This window comes from Pseudopipra pipra, chromosome 2 (genome assembly GCF_036250125.1).
Source record: "Pseudopipra pipra isolate bDixPip1 chromosome 2, bDixPip1.hap1, whole genome shotgun sequence".
In the NCBI taxonomy this organism is placed as follows: domain Eukaryota; kingdom Metazoa; phylum Chordata; class Aves; order Passeriformes; family Pipridae; genus Pseudopipra; species Pseudopipra pipra.
This window is the reverse complement of record NC_087550.1, coordinates 65,299,003-65,313,285: the sequence shown is the minus strand read 5'-3', so window position 1 is coordinate 65,313,285 and position 14,283 is coordinate 65,299,003. Positions and strand designations below refer to the sequence as shown.

The 14,283-nt window shown below is 42.3% G+C and overlaps 1 protein-coding gene across 2 annotated transcripts in view; it reads right to left on the bottom strand.

Annotated features, from left to right (window-relative positions):
* The window catches only part of TRPC4 (transient receptor potential cation channel subfamily C member 4), a 134,318-nt gene extending 120,609 nt beyond the window's left edge, over positions 1–13,709 (bottom strand). Inside the window, exons 1-2 of one of the 2 annotated variants that reach the window (XM_064645848.1) lie at positions 13,526–13,709; positions 12,739–13,156 (exon numbers count right to left, since the gene is read on the bottom strand). The gene's annotated coding sequence lies outside the window, so the exon portion shown is untranslated. Of the gene's footprint in view, positions 1–12,738; positions 13,272–13,525 lie in introns of those variants that run through there. The other variant, XM_064645849.1, reaches the window with a different exon arrangement.
* Between the last annotated feature and the right edge of the window lie 574 nt (positions 13,710–14,283).

Genomic DNA, 14,283 nt, shown 5'->3' with positions numbered 1-14,283 from the left:
CGTAATCTCCTCAGTATTTGTCTATTCCCCGGTGTGCTTCCTCCTAGTCTGTGTGTTTTCCTTGAACAGATTCTCAATCTTTTGAAACTGAACACCTGTTAAACCTTCTTTAAAAATAGTGTTAATTACTATTGCTTTCTGTTCTCAACTCTAATCCAGTTTACACCTCTAATCCTGTAGCAACTTCTTTTCTTTTTTTATTTTTACTTATTTTAATAAAACTTAAAATAGACATTTTGGAAATGTCCTCTCCTTGTTTTCAGCATTATAGGAAACTTGGGGATGCCTGTACTTATCTGTTTTACTTCAGTCATGTTTCTGACCACTACTAAAACCATGAAAGGCAGCAGAGGAAAATGGGAGAGATGAGGCTTGCACTTGTTACCATTTTTGCAACTTCAGCCCTCTGATGAGAAACAGATTCATTGACAATGATTTGCCCTGGAAGAGGACTATTCAGTTTCGCTGCATTGGCATTCAAGGCCTAGACAGCTGAAGGAGGAATCTCAATACCCTCAGGTTTGCCTGTGTTCTAGCACTTGGACAGACCTGGTGTAGTTTGGGGTTTTTTGTATGACACGGTGAAATAATTATGAATATTAAAAATGGAATATATGCTTACAAAACAAAAAGGAGATAAGAGTAGGCTATTTAAGGAAAAAACTGTGAAAATATATCTGCGAAAATCTATTACCCAATCCATGAAGAAAAGAGCCTGCTTTATGGACCTCAGCAAAAATGGACTTTATCTGTTCTTCAGAGCAGCTGCTACTGACTTCACTCAAGCTGGCAAATCTATTTTGTGTACAGCTTTTGGCTATCATCTTCACTTCTGACTTGGCAATCCACGTCAAATCCTCATATTTTATTAGTAGCACTTCGAACTTACCTTATTTGGTCTGGGAAGCTACCAGTTTCACTGCATAAGTTACCACCTAGCACTGAAAGGCAGTGGATAAATTATCTGCAGATGATAGATATTGATGATTGATGACTCAGGCTTTGATCATATACACCATTTACTCTAAGAGCACCTTTTTCATTGTGCCTGTATCCTCCTCTATTCTTACAACACTTCTTACACTTAAGTGCTGGAGATCACAAAAGACAATCAGCTCCAAGGCTTCTGCTGCTGCAATGACCCTTCATAAAACCTCCACGAGTATCCTGAAGGATTGTATCAGAATCATAGAAAGGTTCAGGTTGGAAGGGACATTAAAGGTCATCTAGTTCCAATCCCTCTGCCATGAGCAGGGATGCCACCCACTAGCTCAGCTTGCTCAAAACCCCATCCAACCTGGCCTTGAACATTCCTAGGGATGGGGCAGCCACACCTTCTCTGGACTACCTTTTCAATTCATATTATGTACACTTTGGTCTCTACAAACAAAAGCAGGTTTCTGAGGAAGTTTTGAAGCAGTGTAGCACAAGAGTATCCTGCCTCCTTTCAGAAGTTTTCCCTGACAGCTGCCATCTGCAGCTTATCTACGGATCAAACAGTTAAAAATGTTTTTGTTAGACTTACATGAATCTGAATAATAAACTGCTGTGTTTTTAATTGGATGAGTTATTATTTCTATATAAAAGTCTACCAAAAAATGTCCTTCTGGATAATAAACAAAGTGAAAGATAATGGATCAGTCCTGGTCAAGCTGTATTTGCTACTAGACTTAAGAAAAAAATTCCTTTGTAGGAGCTGTATCTAAGTTTACACAGTGTTAGATCTGCCAGCTCTATGGCCAGAAGGTGCTGGCTTTTAAGAAGCCTCCACCTTCAATGAGTCTCTAAACTCATGAGGAAAGGAACTGCCTACAAATTTTCCATGTCCTGGTTGCCATTAAGTTAAATTCACAGCTCTTCTCTGGGGTGGCAAAGAAGCCATACTTGGCCAAGAACTGGACTCAATCACATAGCATTTAAATCATACAAGCAAGTGCAGAGAGAGGTAAATATTCCCAGCCAACAAGATACAAATATCACTCTGCAGTACACACGTAATATAGACACTTTAATGGGCTGTATTCCTGACCTCTGGGTAGTTCTTCTCTTTCACTCACTAGATCAAAAATTAACCTTTCATGTGTCTCAGTCACACAGTGCACATAAATATCTCTCTATACATGTATATATATATGTGTTCTTCTGTTATGTGTGTATATAAAGACATGCGCTGTATGTATGTACCAAACTGTAAGTATCTATAAGCATATTTTGGCACAGAATACAAGCATCCATAAATATGGAAATCATTCTTATTATGGATGCAGACACTTATCATTACCTTCAAAATTATCAAAATATAAATAGAATTATCTGCCTTTCCTATTAAACCTGGTAGTGGAATACCCACATTGGAAATTAACTCTACTGCAGTGTTTTGAGCTGCTACTCAGAATTATTGAAATGTCACAAGATTTTAAGCAAAATTGAGGAAACTGAACATAAATTTTCATCATTCCTTCATAACAGAACACCCTGGTTTCATGCTTGACATAAGTAGATAAAACGTTGAAATCATTTTACCTTAGGTTCAATGAAGTATATGGGATCTACTAGAAGTATTAATAGCAGCTTGAACATATTGAATATATACCAGTACACTAGAGTTTTGCTTATAATAGAGACTTCTAAGACTGTTTTCTTTTCAGTTGATGTGCTAACCTTGAAATGGCAATCAATTTTCTGGCAATTCTATAAAAACCTGTTCAGAACGGCTCCTGAATGTTTTACAAGCTATCAAAAAAATTTGATTTAAAAATTGCACATGTCCTTTCCTACTTGATTTTCACTCTAAGAGCAAATTTCCCAGCAACAGAAAGAAGCAGGAATTCTTTTAATCAGATGCAGTGAGATTTTAGTTCTCATTAACTACAGTAGTATACTTAAAAGAATGATTCGCTGTTTCCCTCCATGAAGATTCAATATATGAGTCTGTAAACTGCAACAGAAAAAAGTACTTAGACAGGGAATGGAGAAAATTGTGCATTACACAGGACAGATGCAGGTTGCAACCATGGCAACAATGGCAAATGTTTTAGGACTACATATTTTTCTAAAATACTCAAGAGTGGCAAGATTTTGGATTAGATTCTCCACAACTTGTAACTGCATTGACTGCATCAGAGTGGAGAAGTAGACACAATATATTTTTCATAAACTGCTAAATTATTGAGAAGAAACAAGAAGCTGCCAGAGCATTATAATTCTCTTGAAAGCAAGGGGAAAAATTTTCAAAATTACATTTTCCATCTGAACCAACACATGTATGATTGATGAGAAGGCACAATTGTTTCATTTTGTATTTTGTAAAATTTCACATAAGGGTGTTAGAATTTCAAATTACTTTGACCATTACCATCATTTTAAATTCATCTGTGACCTTCATATTTCTCTAACGCTAAAGAGCACACACAGTAGCAATCCACAAAAAATACACAAATATTCAGGCAAATGTCTCATACTGAAAAGAGGAACAAAGCCAATGCTTAACAAGAAGCATTCTCTGAAGCTCTGCTTTCAGTAGAACACCAAAGCTTCTTTATGTTTGAATATTTTCTTGAATTAAGACTTAATTAGAAAACACAGATAGTATCTTATTTCTTAAAATGAATTCCATCATGCACTGACAATAAAGCTCTGCTGTTATGAGTTGTTGATTGGTTTAGGTAATTTTTATTGTAGACTTTGTTTTTCAGCAATAGGTTTAAGTAAAGTGTTAAAATAACAGTAAATAGGCAATTAGGCAAAAAAACACTAATGGAGTAAGATAACTAAAATGCCATTTTGCCTCAGTATACTGTCTACCAAACCACTATGTTTCAGAAGAAAATCAAGCCTTTAAAGATGTCTATTACTTAACTGTCAATGGGAGTATGATGGGCACAAGCTGTCCTATTTGAATGTGCTAGTGTCTCTAAATAGTCATGGTCTTCATTGACACTTATTTACATGACTGCTTTGAAATGAAAACGCCTACTATTTTGTCCATTCTATCCTCCTCGAAGTCATACTCATGCCCTTGCTATCTTGCCCAAAGTCAGCAAACGTTGGTTTTAGGAGAAGCCTAGTTGTGTACTACCACTGAAAAGAATTATTAATCATCAATGACTCTTCCTGAAAATAAGGACCCTGATGTGTGGAATTTGGGTAGCACAATTTACTTGGGATGAGTGAGAAATCCTTCTTTGATCCTAACCCATCCCTATAAATCCAGCTTATGCCGTCAGTTAGTTCAATCACTCAGTGCAGCTCTGAGTCCAGACAAGTGCACAACCAATGAAATGCAACCAGGCTCTCTGAGCATCCCCTGCTTCCCTCCTCTGAGAGCAAAATCACACTAAAAAGAAGGGTTTTTCAAATCTCTGCTCCATCTACTTGCTTTAAGTATTGTGAAAGAAGAAAATTTTAAATTAAAAAGAAGAAAAGTAAAAATAGTTACGTGGAAGTTTAATTCTATGTAAAGACATTGCAGCAAAATAAATGTAATCATCTCAAATCACATCAGTATTTGGTACCACTGGCATCAGTGCATAAACAAATATGCTCAAAGTTAATATCACTAAGTTAAACAATAATTAATAACATATTTTTATGTAAATGGGCAGACAAAAATATTATTTTTCAATCGCTCTGCACTGACCTTGATGTCTTTTACAAGAAAATACAAGAGTAGTTACAGCCCAGGAATTAGTGCAGATACCTACCTATGCCATTAATTTGCAATACGTGATCTCTGTGCCATAGGTACCAGGTTCCTTAGTAGTTTTGAAAAATTACTACAGCACATTCTTCATATTAGACTTAGGAAACTTTATTAATCATTATGTGACACCATAAAGTACTTCAATTTAGAACATTTGAAAAATAAAGGTGAGACACATATTGGATAGGCTAGGAATTCAAAACACTGACAGCCAAAGCTGGTTTGTCACCCCAATTTTCCTTTATTACAAATAGGAAAAAATGCACCCCCTGCAGAGGGCAATTAATTTTCTTCAAGATAGGTCATATGAATCACCCTATGAAGTTACTAAGTTCTTCCTAAAGCCTATACAGACACACAGGTCTGACATTACGGTGTCTTGATGAATTCAAAGACAAACAGTTACTGCCTTTTGAATGACAGTTTTGTAGCTAAGAGGCTTAAGGCAAATTAGACAACTGTTTTGTAGGCAACTTAGTTTTGGTTTTATTTACCAAAATTCTTTATGTAGAGAGTCTGCTAGCCAGTGAAAGCTGCTATAGGGAAAGCATATGTTTTTGAAACTGATGGCATTGCAGGTATAAACGTACTATAGAACACACCAAATTTGAAAAACAAACTCACTATGCCAGCATAAATAAGTCCAAAGGATTGACTGCAGCTGTCATCACTTTCAGTGATTACTATCCAAAATGAATGTCCAGTATCTCTCCCATCTAAAAAAAATGCTGTCAGTATAAGCAAAACACAAATGGGATATTTTAGGTTTTTTCCAGTTAAAGATAGGCAGGATCCATGCAGCAAGCAGTGCTGAAGCACAGCTGAGGATTGATTTTGAAGTGTTTAATAATAACAAACATTTCCACATGAACAGCAGTTAAAACAACGTAATCTTTGAGGGATAATTTCTGTTGTAATCATGTGTTTGGCAGACCAAGGTACACTGTGGCACTGGCAATGCTGAGAGCATTTGAAGAGAATCTGTGCTTGCTTTCCCTTGCTCCACAGATGCAATGTGTTCTCTCCAGAAAAGAGACACCTTGCACTTGCAGGAGGCAGGATGTGAGCACCCAGAACTGTATGTTCTTTTGCAACAGTCCAGCTAACACCCCCATTTCCCTTGGCACAGCTAGAAGCTGTATTTCAGCTACTCAATCCAACCACAAACTCTTAAAAACTCTGAGAACAGACAACAGGATATTTAAATTATATTGCAGCCATCTGTTATTGTTACGATATCTGCATCAATATCATGAAAGTCAATACGACCTTAAGACACCTTGGAAGAAAACCATGTCTATTTATTGTCTCCTCTGAAAATGGTTATTTGGTGGAGGAGTTTCTGACACCACTAGGGTAAGGTTCCTCTTGCCTTACTTCAGCTATGTGAAATCAAGCAACAATCAGCAACAACAAATACCTGATTCTTTCCACTCTATGTCAGGTATAAATTGGATTTGTTGGATTAGTTTGTTCACTAGAGGTTTCTGTCTCTCTCTAGTGACTATGCAAGGAACGTAAGTGATTGGTGTTTATAGTTACAGTCAAATTTGTGGGGGCTAGGTGAAAAATAAACAACAGACCTTTCCTGCAAAAATCCTTTTTACAGCTTTTCAAAATTTGTCATAAAAAATGTTTTTTATTTAAACTACTATATACGAATGTACTGGGGGTAATCTTAAATCAGAGATAATATGACCCTCTTATCTTCTGCTGCAAACCCATTGTTCATTTCTTTACTCGAAAAAGCAAATTGGCCTGGTTTACTTTTTATAACGGGAAGGACAGTAGCAAATCAATGCATAGAACAAAATATTTATTGGCAAGATGAACTACATTTAAATTACATCAATGTCTCAGTTTAAGGAGACTGGAGTGTTTTGCTAAGGAGGATGAGTTATGAGGTAGACCAAACTCCTCTCTCTCAGCAATCGTAAATCCGAAATTAAGAGGCTCAAATCGAGGAAGTATGGAAGAAGGAAGAAATAACAACCCTTTATTAAAGGATACATGTATACTGGCAAAAACAGCAACAGAACACAAAAACAACTAAGCAATAATCCTGTACCCAAAAGTCCTCTTCAAAAAAGGAAACAGTTCGATACTTCTCTGTCCTCTAGCGCGGTTCTGATCACGGTTGGCAGGGGCGCTGTTGGATCCCTGGAGGAGCAGAGCCTGCAGTGCTCGGCGTTGGTCGGCAGGGGGCGCTGTTGGCTCTGGTGGTCGCCACGTGGGGGCCCCGGATTGCAGAGGAAACCAAAAAATGGAGATTTCCCCCTGCCCCCCGAGGCAGGGAAGGGGGAAAAAGGGGAAAGAAGGGCGGTTTCTTTCCCACTAAACTCACGCTGTCTGCGGCTGGCTGTAGACAGGATTCCCCCCTTGTTCGTCAGTGAGCACAAACTCTACGATGAAATCTGAGCAGATTCGGGCTGGAGACAGGGCAGCACGCAAGCAAGCCAAGGCCGGAGAGCAGCCAGATGACCAGGTCAAGAACAATACGGCCTCAAAGCTTTTCCAACACACACACCCCCCTTGCCTCCATTAAGGCAGAAAGTGAAGTGTCCCCCCTTTGCAAGAAGAGGAGGAAAACTCCTTCCCCCTCCCTGCAGGTTTGGAAAGGCTGGAATGTAGTTCTGCCAGCCAGCTCCTTTGTGTAGGTAATCACCCAAGGCAGAGAGCTGTCCTCCCCATTCAACATCCCTCCCCCACATGCAGCAGGGGAAAGAAAAATTCCCTTTTGTTTTTTTGTTGTTTTTTTTTTTCTAGAACAAGTAAACCCATGACAATCAATTTTCAGGAAGAAAAAATACAGAGGGCAATATAATTTTCATTGACTGTAAACTTGGTGCTCTATCCAGTACTCTCAGGTCTGACATCAAACTGCTAATCTGCTAAAAACATCTGTATGCTAGGCAATACTGCAGACATCATCTTCAAAATAGTAGCTTTTAGTATTCTTCGCCTGATTTAGAGCACCACAGAAGGAACACAGGCAAAAGTTTATCCATTAATTTAATGAACACAGGACAGTATTGATTTCCTAGAACTGCTAACTTCCCCTGATGTGAGTGGGTACTTCGATTAAATGATGGTTAAAGGGAGAAAAGGGAGAAATTTGAATTCTCAGTCAATCTCATGCAAAGTCTACTACAGTAAGGTCCTTACCACCAGAATGCCTACATCTCTTCATAAGGAGTGAGCGAAGCTCTCATGCCAGGCAAACTTCTCACCATACAGAGTTGTATTAATGCTCCTCTCATGCTTTATGAACTGGGTTAATAACCATCCCCACTACTTGGACATCACTGTGAAATTCCCTGGGCTCTTTGGCAGCAGCTGCCTCTCTCTCACAACCATGAGAACCAGACACCTGAGCTGAAAAGTGACAAAAGTTTTCATAAGACTCTGTGTTTTGCAGAATTCTGTGTAAGGAAGCTGGATTGCAGAGGTGGTAGCTGGCAAATTTACAGAAGTGTACGTCCAACAGTCAGTTGTGAGTTTTGCTATTTACAGATTGTTAGCATAGCAGCTTGGAGCATGTGCATGTATATGAGTACATGTATGCATGTTTTGGTTTGTTTTGGGTTTTGTCCTGGATCTACTGACCTCTGTGCTTATTCAACCTTTATGATGTATTACAACAGCCTGCTCTGCACAACTGGGATTCAGCTAATCTAGCTTAAGAAGGAAGGTTCCTTGTCTTGGCTCTTGCTGCATAGTTAACAAAGACAGGCACCTCTAGAGGATGCTTGTTCTGCTATAAAGAAGACAACAAAATGCAGAAGATGGTTTACTCTCTGCTTGTTCTGCCTTTCTCTTTCAAAGAAAGGAAAAGAAACACTACAGGTTCACCTCAGTAGCTGACAGATAGTTCATGTCAGTTCAGTCTTACCAGATATAGCCACAAAAGGATAACCTGTATGCTACAAGACCTACAGGAGACTAGTGTCCTCCTATGGTGCCATCTCTAAGTCAACTGAACTGCACTTTGCATGACTAGCTGGCACAAGGACATGAGGAGCCTAGTACCTGGTTTTCCAGTATGGTCTTAGGTGTGAATGCAGGTAGCATAAGATTTATTATTCTCTGATCCAAGGAAGGATGTATTTGTAGTCCTTAAAACTGGTATCAGAAGAAATCACTTCAAAAACCAAACCAAACTAAACTAAAACAAAAAGATCTTGTGCATCCTGGAAAACCAGTGCGTACTGAGCTAGGACTGGAAGAGCTTAGGAACATCACCATAGGGCTTGGCTGCTCAGTGACTGCCCATGCACCAGTGGTAGGATGGGGGCCTTTGCCTCCCGGGCAAAGGCTTCTTGCTCCTCAGAAGTTTTCAATGATATGTGGAAAGTACCTACAACCCCTGTCTCAGAAAAGCACAGTGAAAAATCTTTCTCCATCTACTGTTCCCCCTTCTACCCATTGAATAATATACCAGATAATATTACTATAATATTCAAATGGTTCATCTCACATGCACAAGTATGCCAGAAGCTTTTGAGATGAGTGTATTTAGCACAGACTCAGTGACCAAGCAATTGCAGAAGCTGTCACGGACTTCAGAGATTAGGTTTGACCAGTCCATAATCATAGACAGATCTAAAATTCACTCAAATTCAAGGAAGTTTTCCTGTCCCACTTCAGCCCACATTCGCTGAAAAATAGCTTAGCTGTAAAAAATCCTAATTTTTATCCAAGGTTCTTTTCAGTTTTTGTCTCACACCAGTCACGATCTAAATTAGAAATATGTGGTTGTAAAACAGTAGAAGAAATACTTTTAGAAATTAAACCAAAATAGAGGTTTGAAGGGAAAAAAGAAAAAAACAAAACCGAAAAAACCCAACCCACAACTTCAAGAACATGATACAATAGATAACTCATTTATTTGTTGCTTTTGTCTTTGTGGTACACTAAAAACTTCTAATTTATTTGCTGAGCAAAGAAATTATGTCTTATTTTCAGTTGTTCCTTTTGACAGTCTCAAATTCTATTTGATTGAATGATGAAGCACCTACAAAGCATTTCTGCATAAGTATCTGTTACAGAAAGAAGATTTAATTTGCTCAGCCTTTCTCTGTGTTGACTACATGAAACTATATTAATGAATATAGTTTTAGTCAGGTGATTTTTTTTTCACAGCAACAAATCCCAGTGGACGTGAGGACTCTGGCAACGTTGTTGCTGGTGTTATACTAACAATATGCTACACTACCTAACCTAATTTCAGTGTAGTAAAGTAAAGGCAAGTTTGGCCTCTGGATCCAGGACTCCTAAAACACATGGTTTCTGCAATTTTGTTTGTTGTCACAAAACATGGTGATGGAAGATTGATGTATACAGAAAGTTTTACCTTCAACCTTCTTTCAGTAACTAAAAATATAATTGAGAAAGTAACCAGAATATAACCCAACATGACTTAAAACTAAACAGAAAAAGTAATGACAAATCTGATACTCATAAAATCATTAAGTGTCTGAATAGAACAATGCTTCATCTATTCTTGTCTGCTCTTTCTTAACAGTCTTTTCTTCTTGCTTCTATGTTGCCTTTCTGTAAGAAAAGTTTTGGTGACTTAGTCATTATTTTCAATATTAATTCAGTCCCTTTTAGCACTAATTACCAGCATCACCAAAGGCAGGCAGAGATGCCACACAGGATTTTCCCTGTTGATTCCTCTTCACACCAGTGAATCAAATACCAGAAAAAGCTGACAGAATAAACCGGCATGGGGACAAGTCTCAGGAACTGGGAGAAGCAGTCATGCTCATTTTCCCTTGTCATTTAACTCAGGCAATATATACACACAAATGCAAAGGCGAAAGCTAATCCCTTAACAGTTTTCTCTATGTCCATCCTTTGATATATTGTTGGTGGGCTTTCCACATTGCAAGTCTACTGTCACCTCGTTGCTTGGCAATCAACATTTTCAGGAGATAAGCAAAGATATCTCAGAAAGATAATAAAAATCATACCACATCTGTAGTGACCTCAGTTGACTTAAATTTCAGTTAGCAGTATTTGGCTCTAAATAACACAAGAAAAGAAGAAATGGAATTTTTTCCTGGAGCTATTTTAAGGGCAATGACTACTATACATAGAGTCAGAGTAAGTGGTTGAAGTTAAATTTAAATGACAGACATATTTTTAGATGTTTCCAAATAAAGTCTCATCTAACAAGTCTGATGAAAAAGAGGAAAAACAATAGTAAAGAACCCAATCCCTATGCAAAGAAAACCAAGATTTTTCATTGTAGAAGGCAACACCAAAGGAAAACCAAACTGTTTGGTTTCAGCTACTTTAACATTAAAGGACAAAGCTCATTTCTGAGTCTTGCCTGAAAAAGGGATGTAAACTCAGGTCTTCTGTAAATCCAGAATTTCTGCTATTCTAAGACAAGTCTAAAGCAGTCTCACTCTGGTGCCTGGCTTCTCTGACTGTACATAAAACTCTTGCTTATGTGAATGAGATTAAATTAATGGAAAATTCAGTATGCTTGCACAGATAACCTTGCTAAACTATCCAGGTCTGAGCTTTGGAGCAAGTAATGTAAACACTGAAACATTCTGTCACTGCAGTACAATTAGATTTGAAATTTCAAGCAGACTGGACTTAGAGGTGCAGTAATGTTAGTGTTTAGTTTAGTGTGTAGAAGTTAAAATAAACTATTTCCCATTCTGTCTATACTTCATTTTATAGAAGATCTCTATGTGCACTGTTTCTTACAGAAAGAAATATTACTTTCTCAGATGAAACGAAGATGCAATCTGTTACTGTTTTCTTTTTTTGAGGAGTACTCATTCTCTGTAACAAAAACACAGACTAAAAAGTGTTTTTATTTACTTCCACCTAAAAGGTGTTGTTGCGTTGGAAGAGCCATCTCACAAGTCATGCTTAGAGAAATATAAAATTCGGTTGCCATGCTAACAGGAAATCACTCAGCTGAGTCCAGTAAAACAAAAGTGCATAAATAACATTTCCTCGTAAAAACGGGGAAATATTAGATTAACAAGGCTGCAGGTTTTGCCAGCTGAAGATAATTTCACAGATGCGTCCCTTTGTAGAGTGGTGAATTTCTGTCGGCATTTAAACCTCAAGAGCATCAGCTGCTTCTTCCCAACAGGACCATAGCTTATGTCCCATCTCCTCAAGAATCAGGAGCTTGCAGGTGTAAACTCCACGCGGGGACGAACCCCACCAGTCCCTTTCTGTGCTCCATGAGCCGTCCCACGGCCAAATTCATCCTCCTCTACTCCAGCCACCTGCATCCCACCATCCTCCAGGTCCCTCCGGGAGGGCTTCCTGACAGGACCCCGACTTTTTTTGGAGGGTCCCTGCGGACTGCGCCGGCGGCGAGCGAGGTCCTCCCGCAGGGGCACCTCTGCGGGAACACCCCAGCTTGGGCCGCCAGTCCCGGGGGGAGCAGCAGCAGCCCCTCTGCACCCCGGCTCCGCGCCGGCACCGCGGGGAGCACCGCGGCGAGGCTCCCGCACCCCACCCGTGTGCGTGACACGTGAACTCCCGCTGTGGCGCTGCCGGGTGCCGCGGTGCGCTCAGCGCCGTCCGGGCCGGCGGGAGCCACGGGGCAGAGGCCAGGCCGGCGAGACTCCCACCTGCGGCCGCTCTCGCCCGTGCCGGGCGCGGGGGGCAGATACAGAGCATCCTCTGCCCTCACGGAGCGGACCCCGCCCGCTCCCTGCGATCCCCGGGCGCTCCGCTATCCTGCAGGTGTCATCCAGCGACCGATGGATGCCGCTTCCCACGGCAGCGGCTGCCAGGGAAAAACATGTTTATTACATACAAGAAAAAGGAAGAGATCCTAAGGCTCCTCTGGACTGCCACCAAGGGCGTTCATTATGTCGTTTTATGTTACTTCCATTGGCGCAAAAAGTTACCTCAGACAGTCTTAGGGACTTGTGGGTTTTTTGGTGTTTGGGTTTTTTTTGTTGTTGTGGTTGTTTTTTAAGAGGAACAAAAAAGTAATCAAAAGCTCAGAAAGAGAATAGATCAAAGGAACAAAGTTGACGAGAACTTACTTGGTTTAGGTGTTTGCGCTGACAGCCGGCATCTTCCGTCAGCAGTTTTAACAGGTCACGTTTTCCCATGGAAGTTGTACCTTTTACAATCCCGTTTGCAAATTAAATCCTTACAGAAGCTGTCTGTTTTATTTCACTGGCTGTCGTCCATCTCATCCACTATCCCCGTTTTTTACTTTATTTTCTCCATGTCTGCCACACATGCAGGCACTCTCGGACGCACGTCCACGAGTCAGCGGGTGCCCATCACCTTCGGCCGGGGGAACCGCGCCTGCCGCCGGGCTCCGCTGCAACAGATGAGGAGCAGGTTCTTCCCTGGCTGCTTAGTGCGGCGTCTCCTTGTTCCCTCGGGGAGCCTCATGCCGGCTGTAAAAAGTAACAGCTCCTCCCGATGCGGCGGTCCCCTCCGGAGCGCTGGCTGCGCGGCGCGGGAAGGGAAAAAAGACACCGAAATACCGGCAGAAGGAGCGCAGAGGGGCACACGCCGGGGTTCTCCGCGCTTGCCGCTGCGCTCCCTGCTCGGCCGGCAGCAAGCTCTGCCTCAGCGAGCCCCCCCGGCCGCTCTCCGCTCGCCCGCCCCCGCCGCGCTGCCCCCCGCGGCCGTGCCGCTCCCCTCGCCCGCCGCGCCCGCACCGCCGCTGCCCGCCCGCCTGCGCCCCCCTGCGGGCGCGCCGCGCACCGCGCCCGGCTCCGCGGGGCTTCGCGCGGGGGCCGGCCCGGGGCGCTCCGCGGTGCGGGGCTAGCCGGCTGTCCCCCCGCGGAGAGGGAGCAGCGAGAAGGCACCCACCGAGAACACGCACCGCTCGGGACCGCTCAGAGGCGGACGCACCAAGGAGCAGCCTCGACTCTGGAGGAAGTTCGCTGTCACATCGCTCGGCATCTGGGAAAGCCCCAACCCGCTCCATGCAGCCGCGGTGCGGCTCTTGTGAGTCCGCCTCCGCGGGGGCCTCGCCCGGCGCCCTTCGAGCCCGCAGCCGGGATTGGGTTCCGGCGCGCGCCCGACGCTTCTTTCCCGAGACGCGGTAGAGGCTCTGCCCCGGTGCGCCCCTGGGCCCGGCCTCCCATCGGGTGGTCCCTGCCCTTATGCTGCACCAGCTTCGCCCGGTGCGGCTGGGTCAGCCCGGCCTGGACGTGAAGGGGACCGAACCGCAGCCAGGATTTTTAACAGAGGAGCGGAGGAGACGAGGCTGCTAGACACCAACTGCTCACTTTACTTTTATTTTTCCTAAAAAAATATGATATATCTTAAATGCTCGAACTTAGAAATACGATAGGAAAAATATGCAACGTGCAGAGACAGAGATACACGACAGAACATCCTCCTTTTTTTTTTTTTTTTTTTTTTTTTTTTGGAGAAGCCTTTGGATTCGGCCCCGTTTTGGGGTCTGGACACGGTGCAGGCAGGGTGGCACCTGCCACCGTCCTCAGAGCCCGCCGTGCCCGGTCTACCATCCCTCCACTCCCCCTCATCCCTGCCTCACCTCCCCACCGGGAGGCTGCTCCCCGCGTGGCACTGCCGGGCAGCATGCCACCACTTTCTGACTT